General features: G+C 38.8%; 1 pseudogene; it reads right to left on the reverse strand.

Moving 5' to 3' along the window:
* Positions 1 to 20642: 20642 nt before the first annotated feature.
* LOC141410729 (serine/threonine-protein phosphatase 4 regulatory subunit 1 pseudogene) lies at positions 20643 to 23449 on the reverse strand (annotated as a pseudogene).
* Positions 23450 to 26063: the final 2614 nt, after the last annotated feature.

Consider the following 26063-nt stretch of genomic DNA (forward strand, 5'->3'; position numbering starts at 1 on the left):
AAACAGGAAAATCACAAGAACATCAAAGGATAAGAAGTGGGTTGCTATGTCCTCAATTAGACATTTAGAGCTATTTGGGCTCTCTCTCTCTCTCTCTCTCTCTCTCTCTCTCTCTCTCTCTCTCCCTCTCTCTCTGAATTACCATTTGTCTGTAATTCTTGTGTCTTTTCACTAGCTATCTATCACTCATTTGGGTCAGGTGTCTGGGTCTGATGTCTGGTGGTGAAGCAATCAGGTAAACCAGAAGATAGAGGTTTTGCAGGTATAGAAAGCCACATCATCTTTGAAGATGTCTTAAATTGATGAGTGGCAACACAAGAATCCCAAGACATATCTGTCTGATTCAGAAGCCCATATCCTTTTAACAACTCTACTAAAAGGCATGGGGAAGACAGACTTTGAAATATTAATCTACATACCCACAGAAGTAGCCCCCACATTTTGTAAAGTTTAAGAAAAATAACACAGCTAGAAGAGGTTTAGAAACATCCTACTCAAATTCCTCATTTTTTGGGCAAAATGGTTTGGAAAGCCAAGGTGACTAATATTTACTTAAAGATATTTAGAAAGAAAAAATGGTGACTATTTTGCCCTGCTGATGCATGCTGTCTAATAGGTATTGTGGGTTGAAGCAAGGTATGGACCAAAACCAAAAATCAAGTATCTAGGGTATGTGTTCATTCTATTCAAATCCAGCACTATAAATCAAGAATCTACTTAATATTTTACTTTGACTCTGAAGCCAAAGCTAGTGAGTTAAAGTTATCTCCTTTTCCCTCAGTTTAGAAAATGGATTGCCATTTTTTAACCTGAGTTTGATACAAAGTCCATGAATAGTTTCGTTTGTTCACAGACATCCCTGTGAAAGGTTTTAGAACTAATCTCAGAGAAGCCAGAAAACAAACCAAACAGCAGTTTCTTCTTAGTGACAAGCTATAAGTATCTAAATGTTCACCAGATGTTTTGATGAAATGTTGCAGATTAATGTAGTGAAGTGCTATGCACATGAACATTTTCAAGGTGGTATAAGACCAAAAGTGTTATATATCATGAGCTTAATATGATACAAACTGATATGAATTCCACAATTCAGGGCTTTATCATGAAGACATTGTGAAAGGATGTTGAATTTTGTGAAAGGCTTTTTCTGCATCTATTGAGGTGATAATGTGATTTTATACTTGATTCTACTTGTGTGCTATATTCTACCAATTGATTTGCATATGTTAAACCATTCTTGCATTACTGGAATGAAACCAACTGAATCATGGTGTATGATCCTTCAAATATGTTGTTGAATTCACTGTTGCTAGTATTTTGTTGAGAATTTTTGCTTACATATTTATCAAGGATATATGTTTACAGCTTGTTTTATGGTTGTTTACTATTCTGGTTTTGGTAACACGGTAATGCTGGCTTCATAGAATGAGTTTGGAAGCATTCCTTCCCTTTCTATTTTGTGTAATAGTTTGAATAGCACTGGCTATGAAGGGTCTGAGAATGTAGCTTAGTGGTGGAGCACTTGCCCAGGATGTGCAAAGCCCTGAGTTCAATCTCCAGTACTACAAAAAACGTAATATACTTCTGGTGAAATTTAGCTGTGAATCTGTCCAGTCCTGTGCTTTTCTTTGTTCCAAGACTTAATTACTGCTTCAATTTCATTTCTAGTTATTGATCTGTTCAATGATTTTTAATATCCACTTGGTTTAATTTTGGCACCTCATTCATACATGTCTAGAGTTTAATTTGTCCATTTGTTGACAGAACTCTAAATCTCCCTCCTTTCGGCAAGTCCTCTACGGCTTGGACCATGCTTCGAGCCCTTTTGGCTTTGGTTATTTTTCAGAATAGAGCCTCACCGACTGCTGAGGCTGGTCTGTGCTGTGATGCTGCTATTTATGCCTCCTGCATAGTTGGAATGACAGGCATGTATAAGCTTTATTGGTTGACATGAAGTTTTGCTAACTTTTTTGGCTGGCTATTAATTTGAGCTTTCTCTCTTTTTCTTTTGATCCAGTTTGTCTAAGGATTTGTCAATCTTCTTTATATTTCAGAGACCCAACGAACTCTGTTTCATCAATTGTTCATAGTGATATGTTAGTAGTTATTACATTAATTTCTTTCCTTCTATTAGTTATAAGTCTGACTTGTTCTTGTTTTTCTAAGACTTTGATATATATCACTGTCTTTTATTTGATATCCCTCTGATTTTTTAATGTAGATGGGCAAAGATACAAACTTATTTCATGGAACTTTCTATGCTATATCTTGTTATACCCTTTGTAGACTGGTATATTTTGTTTTCATTTTCATATAATTATAGGAATTTAAAAATATTTTTAAAATCTCCTCCCTTTGATGATCATTCAAAAGTATTTGTACATTTTCCATGTGCTTATGTATTTTCTGTAGTTTCTCTTGTTACTTTAGGACTAACATATGTTCTAAAATATCTATTTTGTAGACTATATCATGAGCTACCTGGAATAATGTGTATTCTGCAGAAGTTGGGTGAAATATAATGTAGATATCTGTTCAGTCCATTTGAGCTATAGTATGATTTTACTATGTTTTTGCTGAGAAATCAGTTGTTATTCTGATGAGTTTGTCCTTATAAGTAACATAACATTTCTCTCACAAACTTTTCTGTATTCTTGCTTTCTTTTGTATTTTTGACAGTTTAACTAAAATATGTCATAGAGAGTTTCTTGGATGGTAATATATGCTTTGGTTTTTAAATACTTTTTATACCTGGATGCCTACATCTTTCCTGTTTTGAGAAAATTTCTGCCATTATTTCATTGAATAGATATACTGTGCCTTTTTCCTCTATCTCTATTTTTCTTACTAAAATTATAATTCTTGAATTTGTGCTTCAATTATGCTCTAAAGGTCTTGAAATTTTGTGTAGAATTTGTTATTATTTCCTTAATCATTACTGTCTGAAAGTGCTAATGCATCAACACTGTTTTCAAGCCATAACAGTATTTCTTCTGTTTAATCTTTTCTACTAATGAGACTTTCAATCTAGATTTTTTTGTTTGATTTATCAAGCTGTTAGTTTCCAAGATTTGCATTAGGTTCTTTTCATAATTTGTATCTCTTATTGACTCCTTCTTTCACATTCTGTACTGTCTTCCTTTATTTCATTCAACTGTTTATTTGTATCCTTTTTTGTAGTCCATGATCAATTTTAAAAATAGCCTTTTGGTTCTTTGAAATTCATTCACTCAAAAATCTTCAGATTGACTTATTAAAGAGTTATGAACTTTCAGAAGAATCATATTTCTTCATTTTTCATATTTTTTTGTGTTTCTATGTTGATATTTGTCCATCTTTTAGGATGAATACCTCTTCCACTTGTACGTGAAGGAGTGATGAGTAGCCTTCATTTGGGGTCTCCACCTGTGCTGTGGCCTTGCTCCCTGTCTCCCTGAGTTGTCTCTGTGTTTCTCTATAAATTTTAAAATTCCTGCCACCTCTTTCTTGGTTCCCAATATTCTTTCTCTCTTTATCTCCTTGAAATATAGCTTCTCTTTTGCTGCCATGACTCTTTTACCTCACAGAGACATGCAGAGGAAGTTTATAATCTATCATCCTACTCCTAACATCAGTATGAATTGATTCCTTGAGAGAGAATTTCTAGACAGACCAGTGTTCAAGAAAACTGACAGTAAAAACAGAAGTTGGTAACAGCACTTTGAAAATTACACTGAAAATAAGTAACACAGAATCATAGAGTTCTACGCAGGAATTGAGGACAAAAGAAGCTGAAGGAAAACATGAAACTTGGTACCTAGAGGTATGCAACAATCATTGAAGGAGGGGTATATCTTCAACAAAAAAACTAGATAGGTAACTAGATGAGAGGAGAAATAGTTGCAAATAATGCTTGGAGGAGGTTTCCATGAGGGGAAGGAAGGAACAAAACAGATCCAACAATCTATGAGTCTGATTCATCTAATGCTTAAAACCACTAACTAAAGGCTTAGCCTTTTTTAATGTACAAGTGAAATAAAATGTTTCCTTTTCTACAATGTAATTCCTGGTAGTTATGCCAACCCCTTATCAAAGCTTGAAATGCTTCTTTAGCCCAAAATGGGAGCACGGTGGAGAATAAAGAGTTACGACATGAGGTTAAAGAAGTATACAGGGACTATTATAAAAATAAGAATGGACAAGGAATGGTCCATTGCAAAACTGAGGGCATGAAAAACTGCTGTGAAGTGGAGAAAGTCAGAAGGGGGAAACAAGGGAAAATTCCTATACTTTCCTTCTAAAGCTTATACTCTGGGGAAAGAGAAAACAGAAAGAACAAAAAATTTTAGGGCTTAAAAAATTATTTATATTAGTATATGATAGTTATACAGGGGATTTTGTTGTGACATGTCGCTACAAACATGTATTATACCACAGTTTGTTACATCCCTTCCTTATTCCACCTCCTACTCCATTGCCCTTCTTTAAGTGAGTTCAACAAGTTTCAATGTCCCGTAATTCATACCTGTATAGAAAGTATACATCAATCATATCCCCCCTCCTTTTCCCTCTTCACTTAACGAGTCCTCTCCCCTTAATATGACCTGATTTACATCCCTGCCCTTCTTTGTTTTTGTGTCCATTTTTTGTTCACTGAAGATTTTGCTTTGGTATTTTACCTGTAAATATTTTATGTTTAAATTAGTTTAACCCCCTCTACTACTCCTCCTCATGCCTTTCCCCTTATCCTGTATTGTTTAAAAGTATTCACTCTGTTTCATTGTCTTGTTCTACACAGATGTGATGTATTTCTTTATTTTTTACTCTGTCATTCTTTTCTTCTTTTCTTCCTTCTTTAGTCTCTTCTAACAGTCCCACCTTTGGAGATATACACTGAATCTATTTGTATGTATATATGACAATGTTTGTACTTGTTTTGGATCTATCTTCCACATATGAGAGAAAACATGTGACCTCTATCTTTCTGAACCTCTCTAACATCACTTAAGAATATGTTCTCCAAGTTTTAGGGTCTTAATATGAGCTACTAATGGTTATAATTTCATTTCTCACCAGTACCCATTGAAGTCACTGCCAAAATACACCCTTGATTGCTGTTCAGCTTACACATTTGCCATAGCTTCTATATTGGTCAAAAGCAATCAAGTTGTGCTGGTATTTGATATACCACTCCAAAACAACAGAGCTTTGTTGGGAATAATATGACATTATAATTAAGGTTGTGGGAGCAATATGAGAAGGATAAAAACAAAGGTAGGAAGGGAAGTAGGAATATTTATTTTGTTGAACTGACTGAATACTAAAAAAAAAACCCATGAAGTTGTGTGAGTTTAGAGGAGGGTGTTCTTTTTAAGGCAAAATTAGGAGTAGCACAGGATGGAATGTCATTAAATCGTTAATGAAATATAGGTATATGGGAAAACTGAGGGTTGTAATAGTCTCAAAGTGGTTCTACACTTTATGAATAATTATTATAACTTTTGTAGTTAGAAATTGTCATTTTTGCAAATCTTAATTTAACACTCCAAGAATTAGAGAAACTGGATTGTAATTTACGTTTAATCATTTTCATGTAATGTAATGTTGTATCTGAACATGAAAATATGTTTCAGTCAGATTTAATATTCTTTTTAAGCAAGCCCTGTCTTATTATAGAGCAGATTCTCTTTGGGAATGATAAATACTTGTTCTAAAATGAAATTAAAACTCAAAGTCTTGGAACACAGGAAAACAAGTCCTTTTATCTGAGAGGATAAAATAGTGGTTTATAAATAAGTCATTGTTGCATAATTGGGTTTTTTTTTTGTTTTTTACTTTTTATTGTTTTATTATTCATATGTGCATACAATGCTTGGGTCAATTCTGCCCCCTGCCCCCACCCCCTCCCTCTCCCCCCCACACCCTCAGTACCCAGCAGACACTATTTTGCCCTTATCTCTAATTTTGTTGAAGAGAGAGTATAAGCAATAATAGGAAGGAACAAGGGTTTTTGCCAGTTGAGATAAGGATAGCTATACAGGGAGTTGATTCACATTAACTTCCTGTGTGTGTGTTACCTTCTAGGTTAATTCTTTTTGATCTAACGTTTTCTCTAGTTCCTGGTCCCCTTTTCCTATTGGCCTCAGTTGCTTTTAAGGTATCTGCTTTAGATTCTCTGCATTAAGGGCAACAAATGCTAGCTAATTTTTAAGGTGTCTTACCTATCCTCACACCTCCCTTGTGTGCTCTCGCTTTTATCTTGTGATCAAAGTCCAATCCCATTGTTGTGTTTGCCCTTGATCTAATGTCTGCATATGAGGGAGAACATATGATTTTTGGTGGATAATTGTTGTATAAGATGTAGCTAGACACTGCTGGAAATTTATTGAAACTCAACACTGTATCATATGGCAGATTGATATGGTAACTACAAAATGGTCATATGCAATTCGTTCTACATATGGAATTGCATTTCAATTAAGATTCTTGGAAGTTTCCATATACATTTCTTTTGTATCATTTTTTTGGTGGAACTGAGTCTTGATCTCAGGATTTCACACTTGCCAAGCAGGCACTCTACCCACTGTCCACTTTTTGCTCTAGTTGTTTTGGAGATAGGATAGCACAAACAACTTGCCTATGCTAGCCTCAAACCATGACCCTCCTGATTTTACCCTCTGAAAAAGCTAGTATTACAAGTGTGAGCCACCAGCACCCAGCTCTACATCTTTCTTGAAATATTTGGAAACACATTGTGTCTCAGTGACTAGGCATTGCCTCTAATTGCAATAAATATCAAGTGATAAAAACTGATTTTGCTACAAAGCTTTGTAGAGTTACCATTGGTTTTCTGAATCCACTACAATAACTTAAAACATCATTCTATTTTGTTAGAGCTTTCATTGTCTGAACTTGAGATTATGTGGGCAGTTTCTTCTTCATTAAGACAGAGATTTTCATCCAGAGGAATGTGATGAAATTTGGAATTCTAAGAAATGTTATGAAACTGAAAGCTGTATTGTTAAAGCCATTAAAATGTTTTTATCAGGATATATTGCATGTACAGGGGGTTTCAATGTGACATTTTCATATATGCATACAATTTGTCCTTGGTCGGTTGATCTCTTGCATAATTCTGTCTCTACCCCCTTCACTTTCTTAAAACGATTTTAAAAGGTGTCAGTGCTCCACATTCATGCTACTATAGAAAATATATCTGCCATGTTCACCCTCTGTTTCCCTCCCACAAATACTGTCCCCTTCTCATGACATGTTTTATATTCCTGTTCTTTATTGTTGAAATGTTCATTGTTCAGTGGGGTTTTGCCTTTGTATTTTACTTGTCAATATATTGCACTATAGTCAGTCTAACCCTGTCTGTTACTCCTCCTTACCCTCTAAAAGCCTTTTCAGGGGCAGTTCCAAGAAAGCAGGTGCTGACAACCTCTGGATCATGGAATTCTCACAAACCTGAAAGATAACCTTAGGTTCTTAGAATCAAGGGTGAGATTGCTAAGTAAGAGGTAACCAATATATAGACAGACAATATCTACAATGACCAACCTGTAAGTAAGAATTTTAAAGTGGAAGTTGACCCCATATGCACGGGCACCTCCAGGCACATACTGTACCAGCACCACCTGGGTTTTGTTGGAGGGTGTTCTGTGTGATTTTTTTCCTTTTTTCCTTCCTTCCTGTTTCCAGTCCACGAGTATCACAAAGTGCTAAAAATTGACACAAATGGCTGTGAACCTTGCAGAGACGGAGTTACAGACTATGAATACAGGGAAAAATTGCTAGCCTGGGTAGTTCTCTGACACCAGAAAGAGGAATCTATGATTGATTCAGGTAAGGTACTCACTTTTATTCCTGAGAGTTACCCCACAGACCTTCTCAGCTTATAGGCATCTGACTGACCCTCTCCAGGAGAAGGCCTTTGGCATAATAAATTGAGTGAAATCTCCCACTCTACCTGGTAGGGGAAGGGCATGGCAACATACAGCTCAGCCTATGAGCAGCTATACAAAGGAAGACAGTGAGGACAATCCAAGCCTGAGCTCAGCTTGTGGTAAATTATAACTCATTCAAGCACCTTCATGAAGCCTGGTAGCATACTAAGTCTGACTGCCCTTTGCTTCCCAAGAAGAGCTATTGTCCAAACAGCATGAGCTACAGCTCTTAATCTTGCTTTACAAAGGGGGCTGGCTGCTCCATGGTGAGCCCCCACAGCATTCTGACACCCCCACAACCACCTCTGAGAGCTGTCCTAGCTAAGCAAGCCAAATTTGACTACCTCTCCTAAGAGGAGCCTTTGGCTAGACAGCCAGAGTAGAACCCACCCCCAAAACCTGCCCAGTAGACAAGAAACACCACCTCCTACCACTCAGTCCAGCATGTCTATCCTAAGGAGAGTCAGGAACTGAGAGCAAACCTCTGCCAATAGGGATGCAGATATCCATGGCATTAAAGGGGATCCCCTCAGATGGGACATGTGAGAACTGCAGACTAAAACCTGAGGTCCAGAAATTGGAAGAGTGTGTCCAGTGTACTCACTGAACACTGAGGAAACCCACTCCTCCCCACTCCGCTTCACAAAAAGGAAGAAATTTTGACTTAAAAATTTTTTTCTATGTTGTTAATGTTCAATTTGTCTATCCTTTTACACCAAAAATCTTCTCCTTACTTTTATAATTCTCCTACTTTTTCCTTTTCCTTTTCCTCTTCTCTTTCTTCTCTCCCTGACTTTCCCTCTCTTTTCTTTACAAACCACTCAAGGAGTGGTTTATTATACCACCTTTTCTATTATTTCCATTCTTTCTATAATTCTGCAATCCTTGACACTAGCACCCTAGTGCTAGAATGACTTAAAAAATGGACAGGAAGGTAAAACAAATCCTAGCTGGGGGTTGGTGCCAATGGGAGGGGAGAGACCTCAAGGGTAAAGGGGGGAATATGATGGAAGTATTACGTATTAATGTAAGAAAATAGAATGATGAAACCGTGGAAACTTTTCTAAGAAGTGGGTTAGGGTAGATAAAGGAGAAAGATGGAGTGGGTGAATCTAACTAGATATGTTGTAAGCATGTTGTTAATGTCACATTGTACCCCAGTATAACTATAACAAGCAAATAAGTAAAAAACAAAGTGTAAAAAAGAAAAAAGAAAAAGAGCATTACAGGGATGAGTATGCATTAAGTGCATTAAGGTAGTTCACTGAAAGTCACCCAACTTTCACAATTATTAGCTATAGCATGTTGAACTACTTTTTTATTCAACTTCAAATATGGCCCTACTGAGAGAATATATTCATATGCATTGGCAACATGGTTATGTTCTTTTTGAAAAATTTCTGTGATTGCAATATATACAGACATAAGCATTTTCCATCTCCTGCCCCATGGGTCAGTGTTTTTTTGGATGTGTGGAAATCCAGTCTAAATGCACTCATAGAGATTTGGCAGAAACACTGCTGGTTATGGAATAACCACACCACTGCATGTCTTCTTATCCTATTGGGAACACAGTTGTTTTCGAACATCTCAGTAGCTTTATTAGCTTCTTCAGGCAGACATGGCTTTAATTCATTAGCACTCTAGTGTGTATACCTGAAAATTCACTGAGCCCTTCCCCTGAATTTTTCCTACCTCTCTTAAATAATCTTTTTCTCCAATGATAATTGAAGTTTTCTGAATCTGGTTTTATGAATTTTGACATTTGGGATTTTAATGTTTTGGGATTATGGATTTTAGACTTTAGGTATTTTGATTTAGATATTTGGGATTTGAGTATTCAGACTTATGGCGGTTGGGATTGTATCTTTCAAGACTCAATTGTACTGCTTTGAAGGGTATGTGTAATGATGCAGGAAACTAAGACAGTACTTTGGGGATAAAATTCATGGCATATATAAGAAAGACAAAAATAGCTACTATGAATTCCTAGTACATCAACTTGCTCTACATGTGTGCTTAACAATACTCATTTACTAAAGTACATCATGTGACTACTTTATATTCTATAGATGACATACATTACTATCTGTTCAATACTCATGAGACTCCTCTTTTAAAAGATCATAATAAGAAGTCAGTGTTAGATATGGGTGAGTGGGTAAGTGGTAGAGTACTTGCCTAACAAGCCCAAGACCCAAAGTTCCTTCTCCAGTACCACCAAACAGCAATAAAACAAAAAGCTTTAGTGAGCATAAAATGAAGAACTCAGAACCCTATGTGCATGTGTCAATATTCATATTACTTCTGGGTATTCACTGAATGAAATTATATTTTATTACTGATTTTTTTTTGGTGGAACTGGGGTTGAATTCAGGGATTTGTGCTTACAAAGCAGGTGCTTTACTACTTGAACCACACTTCCAGTCCATTTTACTTTGATTATCTATGAGGTGGGGTCTTGCAAACTATTTTCCTGGGCTGGCATAGAACCACAATCCTCCCAATCTCAGAATCTCAAGTAGTTGTGAATATGGGGATGAGCTACAATGCCCAGTTCATTAATAATAATTTAAAAGAATTGATCAACTGTACCTGTTAGATATTGAAACAATGAAGTTTAAAGTGAAAATGTTTTTACCAATTTCCTAATCCTATGTTTAATATACTTAGACATATAAAAAAGACTAATAAAGAACTAAAACTAAGTTTTTCATTCAAACCATGTCAGGATTCTTTGGGTTCATGTAACAGATATCCATTTCTGTTTCCTTAAGCCTGCTAAAGAAATTTATGATCAGGACTCACCAATGTGATAATGCAAGGGAGAACTGAACAAGCAAGTCAAAGGAAGAGTGCAAACCAAGCAATAGTTTTAGAGACCTCAGAAGTAAGAGTTCTGTGGCTTCTCATTACAACTGTCTCCCTGGAATCTAATTGAGCCTTTGTATTACAGGATATGTCCAGCCTGGCAGGCCTGTGGGAAAATGCCAGGGTTTGGAGCCTTAGACCTACTTCACACTGGATACCAAGGTGAAATAAATATTGCTGCAGGAAGGCAGAGAGGGGGAAGGAAGACAATAAATGATAATGAGAGTTAGTGAGTGCTACAGTAAAATAAAGAAAAACCAGAGTTGGGGAATTTTACCTTGAGACCAGAGAAGGGTCACCTCACCCCAGAGGTTAGAGTGGCCAATAAAATGACATATGATTCTGAATAGGACAAAATGTACCTCCTCCCCATTTCTGTAACTTGCTCTAAATGGTATATAATAAGGCCCCCATTGTTCTTGGGGCTCAGCCTTTGGACTCAAGTATGCTGAGTTGCTACCAGTTTGCTTAATAAACTTGCTTCCTGAAAGCTTTGGTGCCTTCTCTGTCTCTGTCTGATCCTTCCTGCAACATTTCTGGGGGCCTACTGTTTTCACCTCCTTGTCACTGGCTCAGCATCCCTGACCTGTTGTTCCAGTTGCACAAAGGTATATAAGGAAAGCCCCCTTTGTTCTCAGGGCTAGGCCTTTGGACATGAGTCCTCTGAGTTACTGCTGGCTTGCTTAATAAACCTGCTTCCCAAAAGCTCTGTTGCCCTCTCAGTCTCTGTCTGAGCCCTCCTGCAACCTTTCCTGGGGTTCATCTGGGATTTGGAGGGTGGTGTTTTCACCTCCTTGTCACTGGCTTAATGTCCCCGGAACACCAGGAAGGCTGCTCCTGCCAGGTGCCACTGGACTGTGTTGATCCAGGAGAGGGAGCCTCTCTTCTGGCAAGCTGAGGAAGTAAGTTCTGTTTGTATAAAGGAACCTGGAAAGGCTCAGGAACCAACCTGGGAGCCTTGCTCATCAGACTGTTAAGAATCTGGGTTCAAATTCAGGCCTGCCTTAGGAGGCAGACAGGGAGTCTGATCAACTCCCAAAGACACCCTAGTAACTGCCTTTAGGGATGAAGCTGTGTTTTTCCAGTTCAGGGAGCAGGGTGTAAGTACTGTGCTCTGTGAGTGTGAAAGTGTGAGCCTGACACGTAGCCTAGTTACAAAGCAAGTGTGGATTTCCAATCTGTGGGTTCATGGCAAACTCATGTGGTCTAGAGTGAGCCCTAACAGGGCTTATGTGGACTCACTATGGCTATCAAAACATCTAGATACCCATGAGGGGAGTGGCCAAGAATGGACAAAATGAGTGGTGTTATTTGTTTTCCTATGTGCCAGAGAGGAGGAACACTTACTCTTCTCCATAGCCCTCATCCTTTACGTCTTTTTCTCTGTCTTGATATCTAGCAAATGGGAGAAATGGGAGGTCAGTGTAAGATCACCCCCTACAGTGCATGCTTAAGAACTTTAAGAGGGGATTTAATGAAGATTACAACATCAAGCTGACTCCTGGAAAGCTTCAGATCTTCTGTGAAATAGACCAGCCTACTTTCAGTGTAGGATGGCCCTTGGAGGGGTTATTAGACAAGGTCTTAATCAACAGAGTTTTTAAAGTAGTTGTAGCCGAGCCTGGAACACCCAGATGGTTCCTTATATTGACTGCTGGCAGGATGCAGTCCTCAGTTAGCCCACATGGCTAAAGCCCTACCTAGAGAAAGCATGAAGGGTTATGGTAACCAGGAAAGCAGCAGCTTCCAAGTACAGGGGAAAATTTAAAAAGCCAGAGAAAAGCATATTAGTGGGGGACCCTGAGGAGTCCCTACCCCCCTTATGGGCCACTGTACAGATTAAAGAATTTGTAGGAGTTGCAGGTTTCTGCTGTATCTGGATCCCCAATTACTCTCTCAGCAAAACCTTGCTATGAAGCCACAAAGTGGGGGGTGGGGGGGGAACAGAAAACCATGGTATAGGGAAAGGAGAAAGAAAAGGTCTTTAAGGAAATTAAGAGGGCACTCACAAATGCCCCTGCTCTGGGCTTGCCAGATTTTTTTTTTTGCATTAACTCTTCTTTATTTTTTTATTTTTTAAATTTATATGTGCATACAATGTTTGAATCATTTCTCCCCCCTCCCCTCACCCCCTCCTTTACCACCTACCACTCCCCCCTTGGTACCCAGCAGAAACTATTTTGCCCTTATCTCTAATTTTGTTGAAGAGAGAGTACAAGCAATAACAGGAAGGATAGCTACACAGGGAGTTGACTCACATTGATTTCCTGTGCATGTGTGTTACCTTCTAGGTTAATTCTTCATGATATAACCTTTTCTGTACTTCCTGGTCCCCTTCTCCTATTTGGGCTTGCCAGATGTGATGAAGCCCTTCTTCCTAGAAACACAGGTGACAGTGTAGGAGATTTGACCCAGGTGCTAGCTTCCTGCCACCACACAGTGGCTTATCAAAGGAACTTGATGCAGTTTCCTGTGGCTAGAAGCCACTGCCATCTTGGTAGCTAAAACAGATAAACTCACTTTAGGACAAGAACTCACAGTCCAAGGTACCCAGTCTGTTTTGACTCTCATGGAATATAAAGAAAATCATTGATTAACATAGTCCTGAATGGTCACATATCAAAGAATGTTATGTGTAAACCCATGTGTCTGGCTCAAGGTTGTTAAGACTCATAACTCAGCCACCTTATTATTCAGGCCCACTGGATCATGACTGTTTAGAGATTATGGATGAGGTGATCTCCAGCCAGCCAGACTTGACTGACAAGCCTATTAGTCATCTGGATATTGAGTATTTCATGGATGGCAGCAGCTTTGTCTGGTATGGCACATGTTTTGCTGATGCACAATAGTGACTCTGGAAACTGTCATTGAAGCATGGCCACTGCCAGTCAGGATCTCTAACTCAGGAGAAAAAGTGTTAAATATGGACAACGAATTCTCAAATTACCAAAAGCTGTATGGGCTCCTATGTGAGTAGTGGCCATGTACTGCTGAGGGCTCCAGAAGGAGGAGACAACAGCTGTTTAGAAAAACCAAAAGGCTGATAGGGAAGATAAGCTAGCAGCACTCACAGGAGGACAAACCTTGGCCTCACTGACAACTGTTTTGTTCTCATGCCCCTTATCTTAATGGGACCCATGGCATACTTCAAAAGAACAAGCTTGGTTTGAGACTGAAGGAGAAAATTTTCTACTGGGTGGATGGTGGAAACTTACTGATGGCTACATTGCCATAACTGAGTCACTGGCTCCCACATTTGTCAAGCAGTTCCATGAAAGAACTCACTTAGGGCAGACAGCTCTTGAGATCATCTTGTCCCAGCATTTTTATGTCCCCAAGATCTCCAACATAAATAAGACAATATGTGAAATCTACAGTCTGTGTGCCAGAAACAATCACTTACAAGGGCCATGATATAAATATTTGCTGGTGTTTGTCTACACTTTCTCACGATGGATGATTCGCCTTCCCCACTTGGACTGAGAAAGCCTGAGATGTGGCCAGGTGCCCATTAAAGGAAATCATCTATTGGTTCAGACAATGGACTGACCTTTGTAACTGAGATGGTATAATTGATGGCTAAGGGATTAAAAATAAATTAAAAGCTACACACAGCATACTGTCCCACAGTTCAGGGAAACTAGAACATATGAACTGGCTCTAAAATTGCAATTGGGAAAACTATGCCAGGAAACCCACCTAGAATGGAATCAACTACTGCCCATGGCCTTGCTCAGGATTAAGTTAAGCCCCACCAAACAAATGGGTCTCTCCCCTTTTGAAATTATTTTTGGGTATCCATCCCCTTTTGTCAAGGGCCTGCAAGGGGCCCTTAAGAAACTAGGTGACCTCACCTTAAGACAACAGATACAGGCCCTTGTGTTGACTCTCTCAAAAATCAATGACAGGGTGAGAGAGAGACTCCCATGCACACTTATAAACAAGGGGATTCTGTTTGGATAAAGAAATAGAATAGTCAACTGCTAAAGCCCCACTAGAGGGGCCCTTTTGTTGTTGTTTTCTCCACTCCCACTGCAGTTAAAGTAGAGAGATTGTTCCCTGAATCCACTACTGCTAAGTGAAGCCAGCTTCCCTCTATTGGGAGTGCATCCCTGAACCAGCCTCACTGTACAACACCTGTACCCTTCCCCAACAAGACCCTGCTTTCCAGGAGTCAACAGGAAACCATGGAAGACAAGATGTCAGCCCTGCTGTAGTCACTCTGGAAGCTGACTAGTCTATGCATGGTGGAAGCTTGAGGAGTCATCCATCTCACCTTTGAGGATGAATCCCTCCATGTTCTCTTTTTGCTAATCTTGGTCAGCTCTCTACCTGGGGATGCCCAGGATTTGGACTGTGACTCATGTATGTACACTACCCAAGTAGGGTGTGCTGTTATCAAAACTCTGGTTTTCCATACTTATTATTCCTGTGTGGGCACCATTGTTGGGTCATGCACCCACAACAAAACTACCTACTCAGTGTCCTTTCATGTTGGTCACTATAACTGTTTTAACCTCATCTATCCCCCTAGGGAGCAATGGTTAGAGGTTTAAAGCTTCACCAGCACTGGAAAGCTCATTAACTGCACCCAGGTTAATGACTCAACAGACCCGTGTCCATATACTTTGATATGTGTGCCACAATAGTTAAAAATATCAGGCCTTGGGACAACTGTGGGGAGCCAGCCTGAGAAAGGACCTCTAGGTTAAATGACAAGTATATCTGCCCAAAAGATGACAGTGGAACATCCGGTTGTGCATACTATGAATGACTCTACCATCCTTATTGGGGTTGTGAAAGGTGGACAACTTGGCTTGAAGGGGAAGTCCACACCTAACATGAAACTGCCTCTATTTTACAAAAAAGGAAAGCAACCTCACCAAGAACCTCCATTCTTGGTGTCTGTAAGCCTGTAAACTTCGCTATTTTCAAACTCAATGAAGCAGTCTGGAAAGTTGGTAAAAGGTTTGACATTTTAATCTATAAAAGGAACCAGATCCTGGTACTGTGCTACATTTTCAACTCATCAGGGTCACTTATGAGAGCTCCTCATACCAGGTCTTTCTCTCCTTTTACGAGGAGATACAAAGGGAGCTTCCCATCTCAGTTACAACCAAAAACCTGTTCCTCTCACTAATTGAGTCCAGAACACAAATTCTGAGTGTAACTTCATGTTATTTTTTGGGGGAAATGAAAGCGGGAGACCATTAGCCATGGGAAGTGAAAGAGCCAAACCCACAAGAGCCCTTTAATGAAACCACTCTCCCTAGCCTCAGGGAGAGCATTTGGCTCCTTAAAACCTCTATTATTGAAAATTACTGTATTTCTCATCCAAAAGGCCAATTCTCCACCCAGTAGGGGAATTGGTCTGCTTGGTACAAAAGTTTTACCATGATGCTACTGAGGAAACTCAGTGGTGGGGGATTCCCAATCACATGAAGCTCCAACCTCACATGATGGATAACTTCCCTAAATTTGCAATAGTCTGAAATAATCTCAATCTTAGTAACTGCTGTTTACAGATTAATGATGAGGAAAAGGTAATTAAGGAGATTACTGAGAAGATGAAAGAAGATGAAAAAGCTTGCCCATGTCCCTGTGCAGACCTGGAAGGGATGGAGTCCCAGTGACCTATTTGGGGGCTGATGTTGAAACCTAGGTGGGGTCAAGATCTTAATAGGGACAGTGTTTCTTGTCTTAGATGCATGCCTGATACTACCCTGCCTAAAGCCCCTGGTACTGCAGTCCTTCAGGACTGTTATGGAAACCACTGTAGAAAGACAGTTGCTCATGTAATGGTGCTATGGAAATACAAACCCTTAGATCCAAATGATGCTTTTTGACCCAAAAGTGAGTCTGAGTATCAAAGGGAGGAAATGTGGCAGAAAGGTAGGGAGGGGGAATGGTGATAATAAATGATAATGAGAGTTAATGAGTGCTACAGTACAACAAAAACTGGAGTTGGGGCTTGTTAGCTGGAGACCAGAGATAGGTCATCTCACCCCAGAGGTTAGAGTCCCCTTGTTCTTGGGGTTCAACCTTAGGACTCAAGTCTGTTGAGTTGCTGCCGGCTTGCTAAATAAACTTGCTTTGGTGCCCTCTCTGTCCATCTGAGCCCTCCTGCAACAATATTAATAATTTTGAGCATAATTATTAGTCCAAAGATGGCTTCCAAAGAAGTAAATCATTTTTTTATACACAGGTGAATGAGTCTAAGAGTCTTGTGCTCTTTTTGTATCACTGAACTTATATATCTTTTTAAATATATATTTTACATACGTAAAAATATAAACAGGTTGAGTTCAGATTTTTTGTTTGGAAAAATGTTTGACAGAGGCAAAATGTAAAGTTGTCAAGGAGGAACAGTCAGTGGCTACAAATAGATTAAGACATGTTACTCAGTAGATGTTGCTAAAGTACAACAAACATAAAGAATATTATCATGAAAAGCTGCAAAGCTGAGTTTGAGGCAAAGGAGTTGTTTGTGCAAAGGAGTTGTTTGTGCTTGAATGAAGAGCTTCTCTTTAGTTAGGGAAAGGGAGATAGATTTGAGTGAGGGAGAGAGATGAGAGAGAGAGAGAGAGAGAGAGAGAGAGAGAGAGAGAGAGAGAGAGAGAAAGAGAGAGAGAGAGAGAGAAAGAGAGAATGCTTCAAACACATGAGGAAATATAGTAAGATTGAAGGGATCATAATACTGAGGTATGGAAAAGGTCAAAGGAGAGAACTTTGTCATTTGTACCAGGCTGACTAAGGGTTTATTGCATGCCAGATGCCTCACAGAACATCTCTTGCTTTACTGAAGTTAATCCTCAAAATAACCTTATGAGATGAATCTTTTACTTTCCTTCAGCTTATAATGTCTGTTACAGAGGCTTTGGAAAATGAAGAACCTTGCACAAGTGAACAGGAGAGCCAGAAATGAAACTTTTGCCTGTATTCTGGGAACCCTGATCCCATGATTAGACAGCCTTTCCCAATAAAGCATTAGATATACTTTGAAATTTGTTTCTTGATTAAAGTTGTCTGTGGAAGGAGTGAGGGATTGATAAGTGGCCCCACATAAAGCCAAGTTGCTGAACCACTTGAACTAACTCTGACACTCCCAGTAAACAGGTGTCAGCATAAAGAATTGAAGAGGAATGCTAGTCCCTTCATTGTCAAGGGTTTACCCAACAGTGTGTTCAGTAATGACAGCTTTTTAGGCAGCACTGTCTTACTGAAGCTCTAGCTACACACCTTCTGAGAGGACTTGAATCTCCACTGTGCCAAATCTCCATTTTACCAAAACCCTTGAGGCTATTTTTATGCTCATAGAAGAGATATCCTTCAGTTTTGTAAGCATGAATATTTCATTGTTCTATGACTGTCCAAAATCTGGTTTCAACTGTATGTGCACATTTCTGTTACATTAGAATTAGCAAGCGTAATTATAACTAAGTGTAATGAACATATAGAATTATATATGTATATAGTTTTGACATAATTGTAAAATAAGTAGAAAAATTATAATAAATTTGATGTTAACAAGAAGTATTACTTCAAAGAGCTATCAATTTCCATTCCACATTTTTCTTCTTATAGGCATATTTTGTTTGCTAACTTATATATATATATACATATAATGCTTGTGAGGTGGGATAAGGGATGTCAGTGTGGGTTCCAGGCTCTGATACTTTGTTGGACAAGTTAACCAAAACATTTTGAGCTTATTTCATTAGTTTAACATAAGCTTGCTACTTATCCCTCATTGGATAAATGCACTCCACAGCACAAGGCATAGTTCATAGCACTTTTGATAAAAACAGGCTTATCCCTCACTCAGATGTAAAAGACAGACATCAGTATTCTCCCCACAAAGTACACTCTATCTCATCCTTCGAGTTAGCAGCCTCCAGAAGATATGCAGTCCTATAGCAATGCCAGCTTTCTGGCTGGCATTCACACCGCAATAAGAAAATGGTGAGAATGAAGGATACACCTTCTTAAACCCTCAGGGATGTTCCTCTATGTCAATATATGCAAGTGTTTGAGGACTATTCATGCAAATACAGAAGTTGAAATGTTGTATTACTTTGGGTTTCTCTGATTTTTATTTGTAAAATTATGAAAACCCATCCATTTATTTACTTTGATATGAGAAACTTTTTCAGATATGCTGTTTCATGCCTGTTATCCCACCACGTGAGGTGGACATTAGGATGATCATGGTTTGAGGGCAGCCTCAAAAACAAAATGCAGGGTGGGGTGATGTGCACCTGAGATCCCAGCTAAAGGGAAGGATGTGAAGGATCATGGACTGAGTCTGACCTCAGAGAAAAACAAGAGACCCTATTTGAGAAATAAAGGAAAAATGTTGGTGTGTGGCTCAAGCTGTAGAGCATCCAAGTAGCAGCACTGACCTTGGCTCAAACCCAGTTCCCCACCCCCAAAGAGGAAAAATAAATATCTTAAAAATGCTTGATAAAAAACTACATATGCAGCTATTCTATGAGGAAAGACTGAAACCCAAGTAAATAGTTCATTTCTTTCTCAAAAATACTTTTAGAATTAGCAGTTTTGTTTTCCTTATGTAAGTTATTTGATGTGAGAGTTTATATTGTCTCAGTGACTAAAAAAGTATAGGTTGTTTATGCAAGATAACTGCAGAAACCCTCTAGTCTTAAATAGTCCTAAAAATATTCACATAGCAATTTCCTCCCACTTGAATAAGAATATGAATAATCAAATATAAAAACTATAAACTTTGTTACATAAAATATAAGTTTTATTATTACTGGCAGTAATAACAAAATAAGAAAGTCTTTGAGCCAAATTATATCCAAAGGTAATGGCACACATATTATAGAAAGAAATATCAGTGGGAAAATTCTAGAATGGCAGGAGAAAAAGGCAAGAAGGAAGATTAAAAAGACTCCAACTGTGAATATTTCACTCCAGGTCTAGTCAAGACCTAGGTCTGAAGCAGACATAGAAAGTAAGCTTACCATGGGACAGAGAAAGAACTGATGAAAAAGAAGTGAATCCAAGTATGATGTATTTGATGCATTGTAAGAACTTTTGTAAATGCCACAATATAGACACACACACACCGAGCACAATGAAAAAAAATGGTGGTGATGGGAAAGACATGGAATCCCAGACTTTAAGAAACCTCACTGTAATGATACACAGAGATCTGTTCATATATAAGTATATGTCTAAAGTGCTCTGGGCATACATAGAAGAAAGCAACTATCTCCTTGGAGGAATGAAAAAATGTCCTCCTACAAGGAAGTCAGGTCTTTTTCAGATTTTAGAGTTTACTCTAAACCTGATTCTGGATGAATATTGAGATCTTGCCTTTAGCCTTTCCGACAGCATGGAGACTAGCTCTGTCATGAGTTTCTTGTCAGAAACACAGGTGTGAATTTAGTGAAGGAACTCAAGAATTGGGGACAGGATACACTGTTCCTGTTTCCCTTTGACTAAATGTCCTGGCTTCATGATGAATAGGTCTTGCTTGTCAGGGGACACTTGAGCCTCCTGCTTCTTCTGACAGGAACACAGTATATCTAAGGTGGCTCATTTCATTTCTTTGGGGATTATCATCCTCCCTATGTGGAAAGAAAAATTTAAGTATAAATTCAGGCTAATGCTCACTAAGGTGAGAAGTCATAATTTAGTATGACTGTGTGTACACACTGGTGTGACCATGGTTGTTCTGAAGCTTCTAGATCAGAAAATACCATGTACTTGAGTGAACATCATGAGCATTCACTGGGGAGGCTTTGCAGAAAACAGGTGTACAAGAACAAGGGCTTAAAAAATAACAAGAAATAAACTAAATGTATTGCCTTGCTTGCATAGCTCTGTTAGTTCATTGTATGATTCTTAAAATTATGACTTTTGCTATATTCCCACCTGAGACTATTCAGGACCTTTTAGTTTCTGCTTGGATTTTATATATGCAAACTGGCATTAGTTGAGATTTTCTACTTTTTAAAATACTGGGTAATTGATGTGTAGAGCTTTTCCTAAGATATGTGTTTTTCAAAGCCTTTTTATTTCTAGTATCACTCTTGGAGGTATGGTAATAATGCTGAATTCTATTTTTTAAAAGAAATATTTTTATCTAGTTTCTCCATTTATACTAAATCATTAACACAGGTCACAAATTGTATTTCCTCACAAATTACATTAATAAACATCTAGAAAATAATCCATCTCTCCAATTGTTTTATTAATAAATTGTACTTAGATAGGAAAATTTGTACCATGACAAGTCTAACAACATGAATAAAGACTCTTGTAGTTTCTCTTGACTCTTGAAATTGTACTGGTGTAGGCAACTGGCACCTGCAAGGAGTTAGGGAAAGGTCACTACTTCCCACCCACAGCTGTCCCAGACACTTAAGGGGAGGTTGAAACTTGGCTGTCATGGAAAATGAAGGACATTGAGGTTCTAGTAGGTCAAGGAAGGTACGCTCATGGCATCTTCAGCGATTTTGGTACTGGCAGGATGTTTGCTTGCAAAATACTTGACAGTGTGGTCTTGGTCTATCTGAAGTGTCATGATGGTAAGCTCTACAGCATCTTGATGATAACGGGTAGAGGCTAAGAAACATTCTTTTTCTAGGAGAGTTTGTGTTAATGTTTTTGCAAGTGCCATTCTAATAGTTGGAACTCTGTCATTCACCAAGGTCAGCAGTTGTGGCATTAGATGGGTAGAAAACCTGTCCATTGGGAGGCAATCATTTTCAATGATAATGTCACAGATGTAGACAAAGGATTGCCGACCAGACCACTTGGTGCACTTGCAAAAATCCTCCACCAGCTCATTGATGAGACTTACTCCAAAGGTCTCGGGTGTCTCCATGTGCAACTTCTTCAGCATCTTGCTGACCAGCTTGTAGGAAACCCAACGAACAGAAGACACTTTGTCTCTACAGAGATTCATGGCAATGGGACGTAAATAGTCATAAACATCTCTGGGACTATATAATTCTAGAAGTAAAATCAGTTGCTCAGACAGATCATTTCGAGTTCTCCAATTTATATTGTTATCTGTCACTAAAAACTCCTGAAGTCGATAAAGATATTCTCTTCTTTTGTCAATAGGAAGACTCTTCAGAAAATCATGTAAGTGTAAAAGAATACCTAACCTGACCTGATCAATGTTGTTTAAAAATCCATTAAAAATTGGAACCAGGTCTGTAGATGTCAACTGTTCTCCAAGGATAAGTGCAAGTTCATGGATGGAGAACATCAAAGTTCTTCGAACCTCCCAATCTTCATCTGACACCAGAGACTCATACAATTCTTTGAGACAGTGCCAATATTTCTGACCCAGATTCAGAGCAACACCTGGGAAACTGTATGCACAATGCTTAACAATTTTGGTATCAATGGTTTTTATGAGATAGGGATCAGTCATTGTGAAGTACTGATCTAATAAAGCCTGGGGTACAACATCTTGCACTTCAGACCTCCTTACCTCCTCAGAGACTTTTTGATCTCTGATCCTATTTTTATCTTCTGGCAAGTCTTGTGAACTTTTGATTTCTGCTTTAAAATGGTGACCTGAACAAGATGGATTAGCAAAAGAACATATGAAAAGTCCCAGAGACTTAAATGCTTTTTGGCAAACTGACAATGAGCAATCACTGATCAAGTTGATAAATAGGGCTGATAGTTTGGACCATCGGATTTCAAGACTGGTTGCATATGAAACTTTCACAAAGCACTTAACACAAGCCTTTCTGATTCTCCATTCCTTATCAGAACATAACTGAACAAAACATGGAATCAACATTTCCTCAGTAACTTGCTGACCCACTACACTGCAAATATCACTAAAATAGTTAACACAGATCTTTCGAATATGAAGATTTCTCCAATCATAGCACATATCACAAAACCTAGGGAGGATGAGGCATTCTGTAATATCCTTGCCAACCATAGGAGCCACTTTGCACATTGTAGCCAAAGTTTTTGCTTTTATATATTCATCCCTGTCTGGGGCAGTCAGCTCTAGGAGCACAGGGCATACTTGTGTCTTCAAGTCAAATGCCTCAATCAGTTCCTGCTTCAGCAGAGCCAGCAAAAATTCTTGACTTATTTTCCATACCTCATGATTCTCATCTGTGAGATATCTAGTCACAATAGGTAGTAAGAAATTTGAAAAAGCATAGGATACGGAAGGCCAGTTTTCTTGAAAAAATAATGCAATGTGAGGCACCTGTTCCATTAGCTCTGCTCTCACAATTGGTTCTGGATCCTCAGCTAAACTACTAATTCTTTCCAAAACAGAAATACAAGCACTTTCACTGGCAGATACTGCCCTCAATGTATCCATTAAACTCCTGGCAGCCATTTCTCTCTCAAATATGTCCTTACTTGCAGCATACTTGTCAAATCTCCCCAGTGGTATACATGATTCATTTTCTGAGATAAACTCCAGTGCTAAAAAAAATACATTAGACACTGAGCTATCAGCATCTATGCCCAGGTCATCCACATTTTCTGGCAGGTCTTCCCGGAGTGCCAACACTTCATCTTCTGAGACGAACTCACGGGCTAAAATAAACACATCACATGCTGCGCTGTCATCAATCATGTCACGTTCCTCCACATTTTTGTGCAGGTCTTCCTGGAGAAACAGGAGGTCTGACTCTGGGAAAGAACAAAGGCTAGTCACCAACGAAGGATAAGACACAGGAAAACTCCACTGCTTGAGCAAGCAAAAACCCCACATATAACACCATACTGATGTCTAACTGAGGTTAAAAAAACTGTATAAATGTGCAGGGCTGGATCTGTGTTAGAAACATCATTATTTCTACATACAGTGAGCAAAATTTGTTTTTTTAAAGAAAATAGTACACATGTCCATAAATATAATACTTCCAGGTATATGCCATGAGATATTTCATAATAAATCTTTAGGCCAAGAATGGTAGTTCTTTCCTAGGAGAATATCTTAAAAAATTACATATAATAATAAGGGAACTTCCTATCATATTTCTTCAATATCACCAGTTTGTTGAAAAAGGAAATACTATTCTGAAGGCAAGAAAACAGAATTTGAAAAGAATATCTGGACCTAACTCAAAGATATGCTCTTCAACTTGAAAAGTGTATGAACATGATTCAATGAGGGGTGTGAATGAAGACAGATAACTAATTTCTAAACTACAACTAGAGACTTAGGCCTTTTGTGATGTATGTTATTTGATGTAAGAGTCAATGTTGTCAATAAAATATGTTTTTACCACAGAAAGATGAAGTGAGGATAAAACAAAAGGTAGAGAATCCCACTCTAAAAGTCTCTGGAAAAATGTCAGTACCCAGTACTCAAGGCTCATATGAGGATTACTAAAAATTAAATTTTCACATAAGTTTAACACTTATGTTTCTAGACTATCAACCATAACAACAATAATTTAATTAGAAATTCCAATTGAGATCCAAACACTACTAGAGTTAATGGTAAATGTCTCAAAAAGAAATTTCAAGAGGGGAATTCTGACATGGAGGGAAACTAATAGAAAGAAACAAGGCTACAAAGCCACTGAAGGTGAACATATGTGGAGGAACAACTCTAGAAATAGGTGTGAAAGAGAAGCACAAACAGATATTAAAGTTGGGCCAATTTGAATGAATGAAGCTTAGAAGGCCAAGGTCAAATTGGACTGAGAATAGATTCATCCCAATAACATATTGCTGTAGTTAAGAACCACAATATTAAATGCATATGAGTCAGGCATTGTAATGATATTGCTAGTGAAAAATCACAATGGGGATGACAGGAGAAACTTGAACTTCAGAAACCTTACCCAAAAATGACACACAGATAGACAGGTGGAAACAAAAAAAATGCCTTTAAGTGTTCTTGGTAAGCAGAAAGGGCAGCAACTGTTTGCCTAGAAAGAGGAAAACTGTTCTCCAAAAAAGGATTTATGCCTTCAACACACATAAGAGTAGATTCTTAGCCTAATTCAGGGTGAGTGTTGGGATTCTGCCTATGCCATATGTGCCCACTGCATGCAGAATAGCTGTCATGATTTGCTTCATAGGAATAGAGGTGTGACCTGAGATGGGTCATTGGAAGGAATGCTTTATGGCATACCTTTGGGTGAAGCTCCTGGCAGAGCAACTGACTGGTACTGCTCATCTAGGGACACCTTTTGATCCTGGACAGAATCACGGAAGTTGAGTGTGGATGTAGACTCTGTTGAGTCCCATGCATCAGACACATCCAAGTGAACCATTTTGTTGGATTGTGGACTGTCTTTGACTACGTGCAGAAAAAATTAAATATAATTCACCCAATGGTGAGTGGTGTGATCCATCCTAACTCACTGTGCCTGTGTGCAGAGGCTGCTGACAGCATGGCTAGCCAGGAGCTTCCAGAAGGCCAAAGGCCATGCCCCAGATGAAGACTCAGGAAAAGGAACTGGAGTATACCCACTGGGAACATGTGGCAAAAAGCAGGCATTCAATGTATACGGAGAAAAAGGAGTCTTCAACACATCAATGACTGCATAGAAATCAAAGATCTCTTAATGCAATGGACAATGACGGCTGTGCCAGAGTTCTGCATGAAGAATTTGTGGTGCCTCCTAAAATCCCTCGTGTCAGTGAACATAAACACCTGAATAATTCTTGTGATTAGCACAGTCCAACACAGGTGGGGAAGGCACAGAAGGGTTCCTGTTACCAAGTCTGATATTGTCCAAACTACATCTGGAGACTTAGAGAGGTCTTTCCTGGTGTGTGACATTTGATGTGAGAGCCCAGGAAGTAAGTCAATGTAGGCAGAGAAAGTGTACGTTTCAACCACAGAAATATAAGTTGAGGATACCAGGGAAACATCAAGAAACCCACACACTTAAGCTGCCTCCAGGCATGTCGCTTCGCAGTTCCCGAAGCTCAAGGCAGGATTATGCAAACTTTAATGCATACGTTTCACACAATACTCATGTTTCTAGACTATCAAGCTAACAAGGGTGGTTTGATGAGAAACACCCCTCAAGGCCAACGCTCCCAAAGCGAACACCCAATGACAGACAGTGCTAGAAGTCCAGAGGGGGAATCCTGGCAGCCCAGGAGAAAAAAAGTGGAAAGAAGAAAGCTACAGAGGCCCTGAGGGTGAAGCTGTGGGGAAGAGTGCAGTATCAACGGAAGAAGGATATGGAAGTGCATGGAGAAAGGAAGGTTTCGGTGTGGCCAAGGATGAACTAAACGAAGGCTAGAAGGCCAAGGTGAAGTTGGACTGAG

Source organism: Castor canadensis, chromosome 9 (assembly GCF_047511655.1).
Source record: "Castor canadensis chromosome 9, mCasCan1.hap1v2, whole genome shotgun sequence".
NCBI lineage: Eukaryota > Metazoa > Chordata > Mammalia > Rodentia > Castoridae > Castor > Castor canadensis.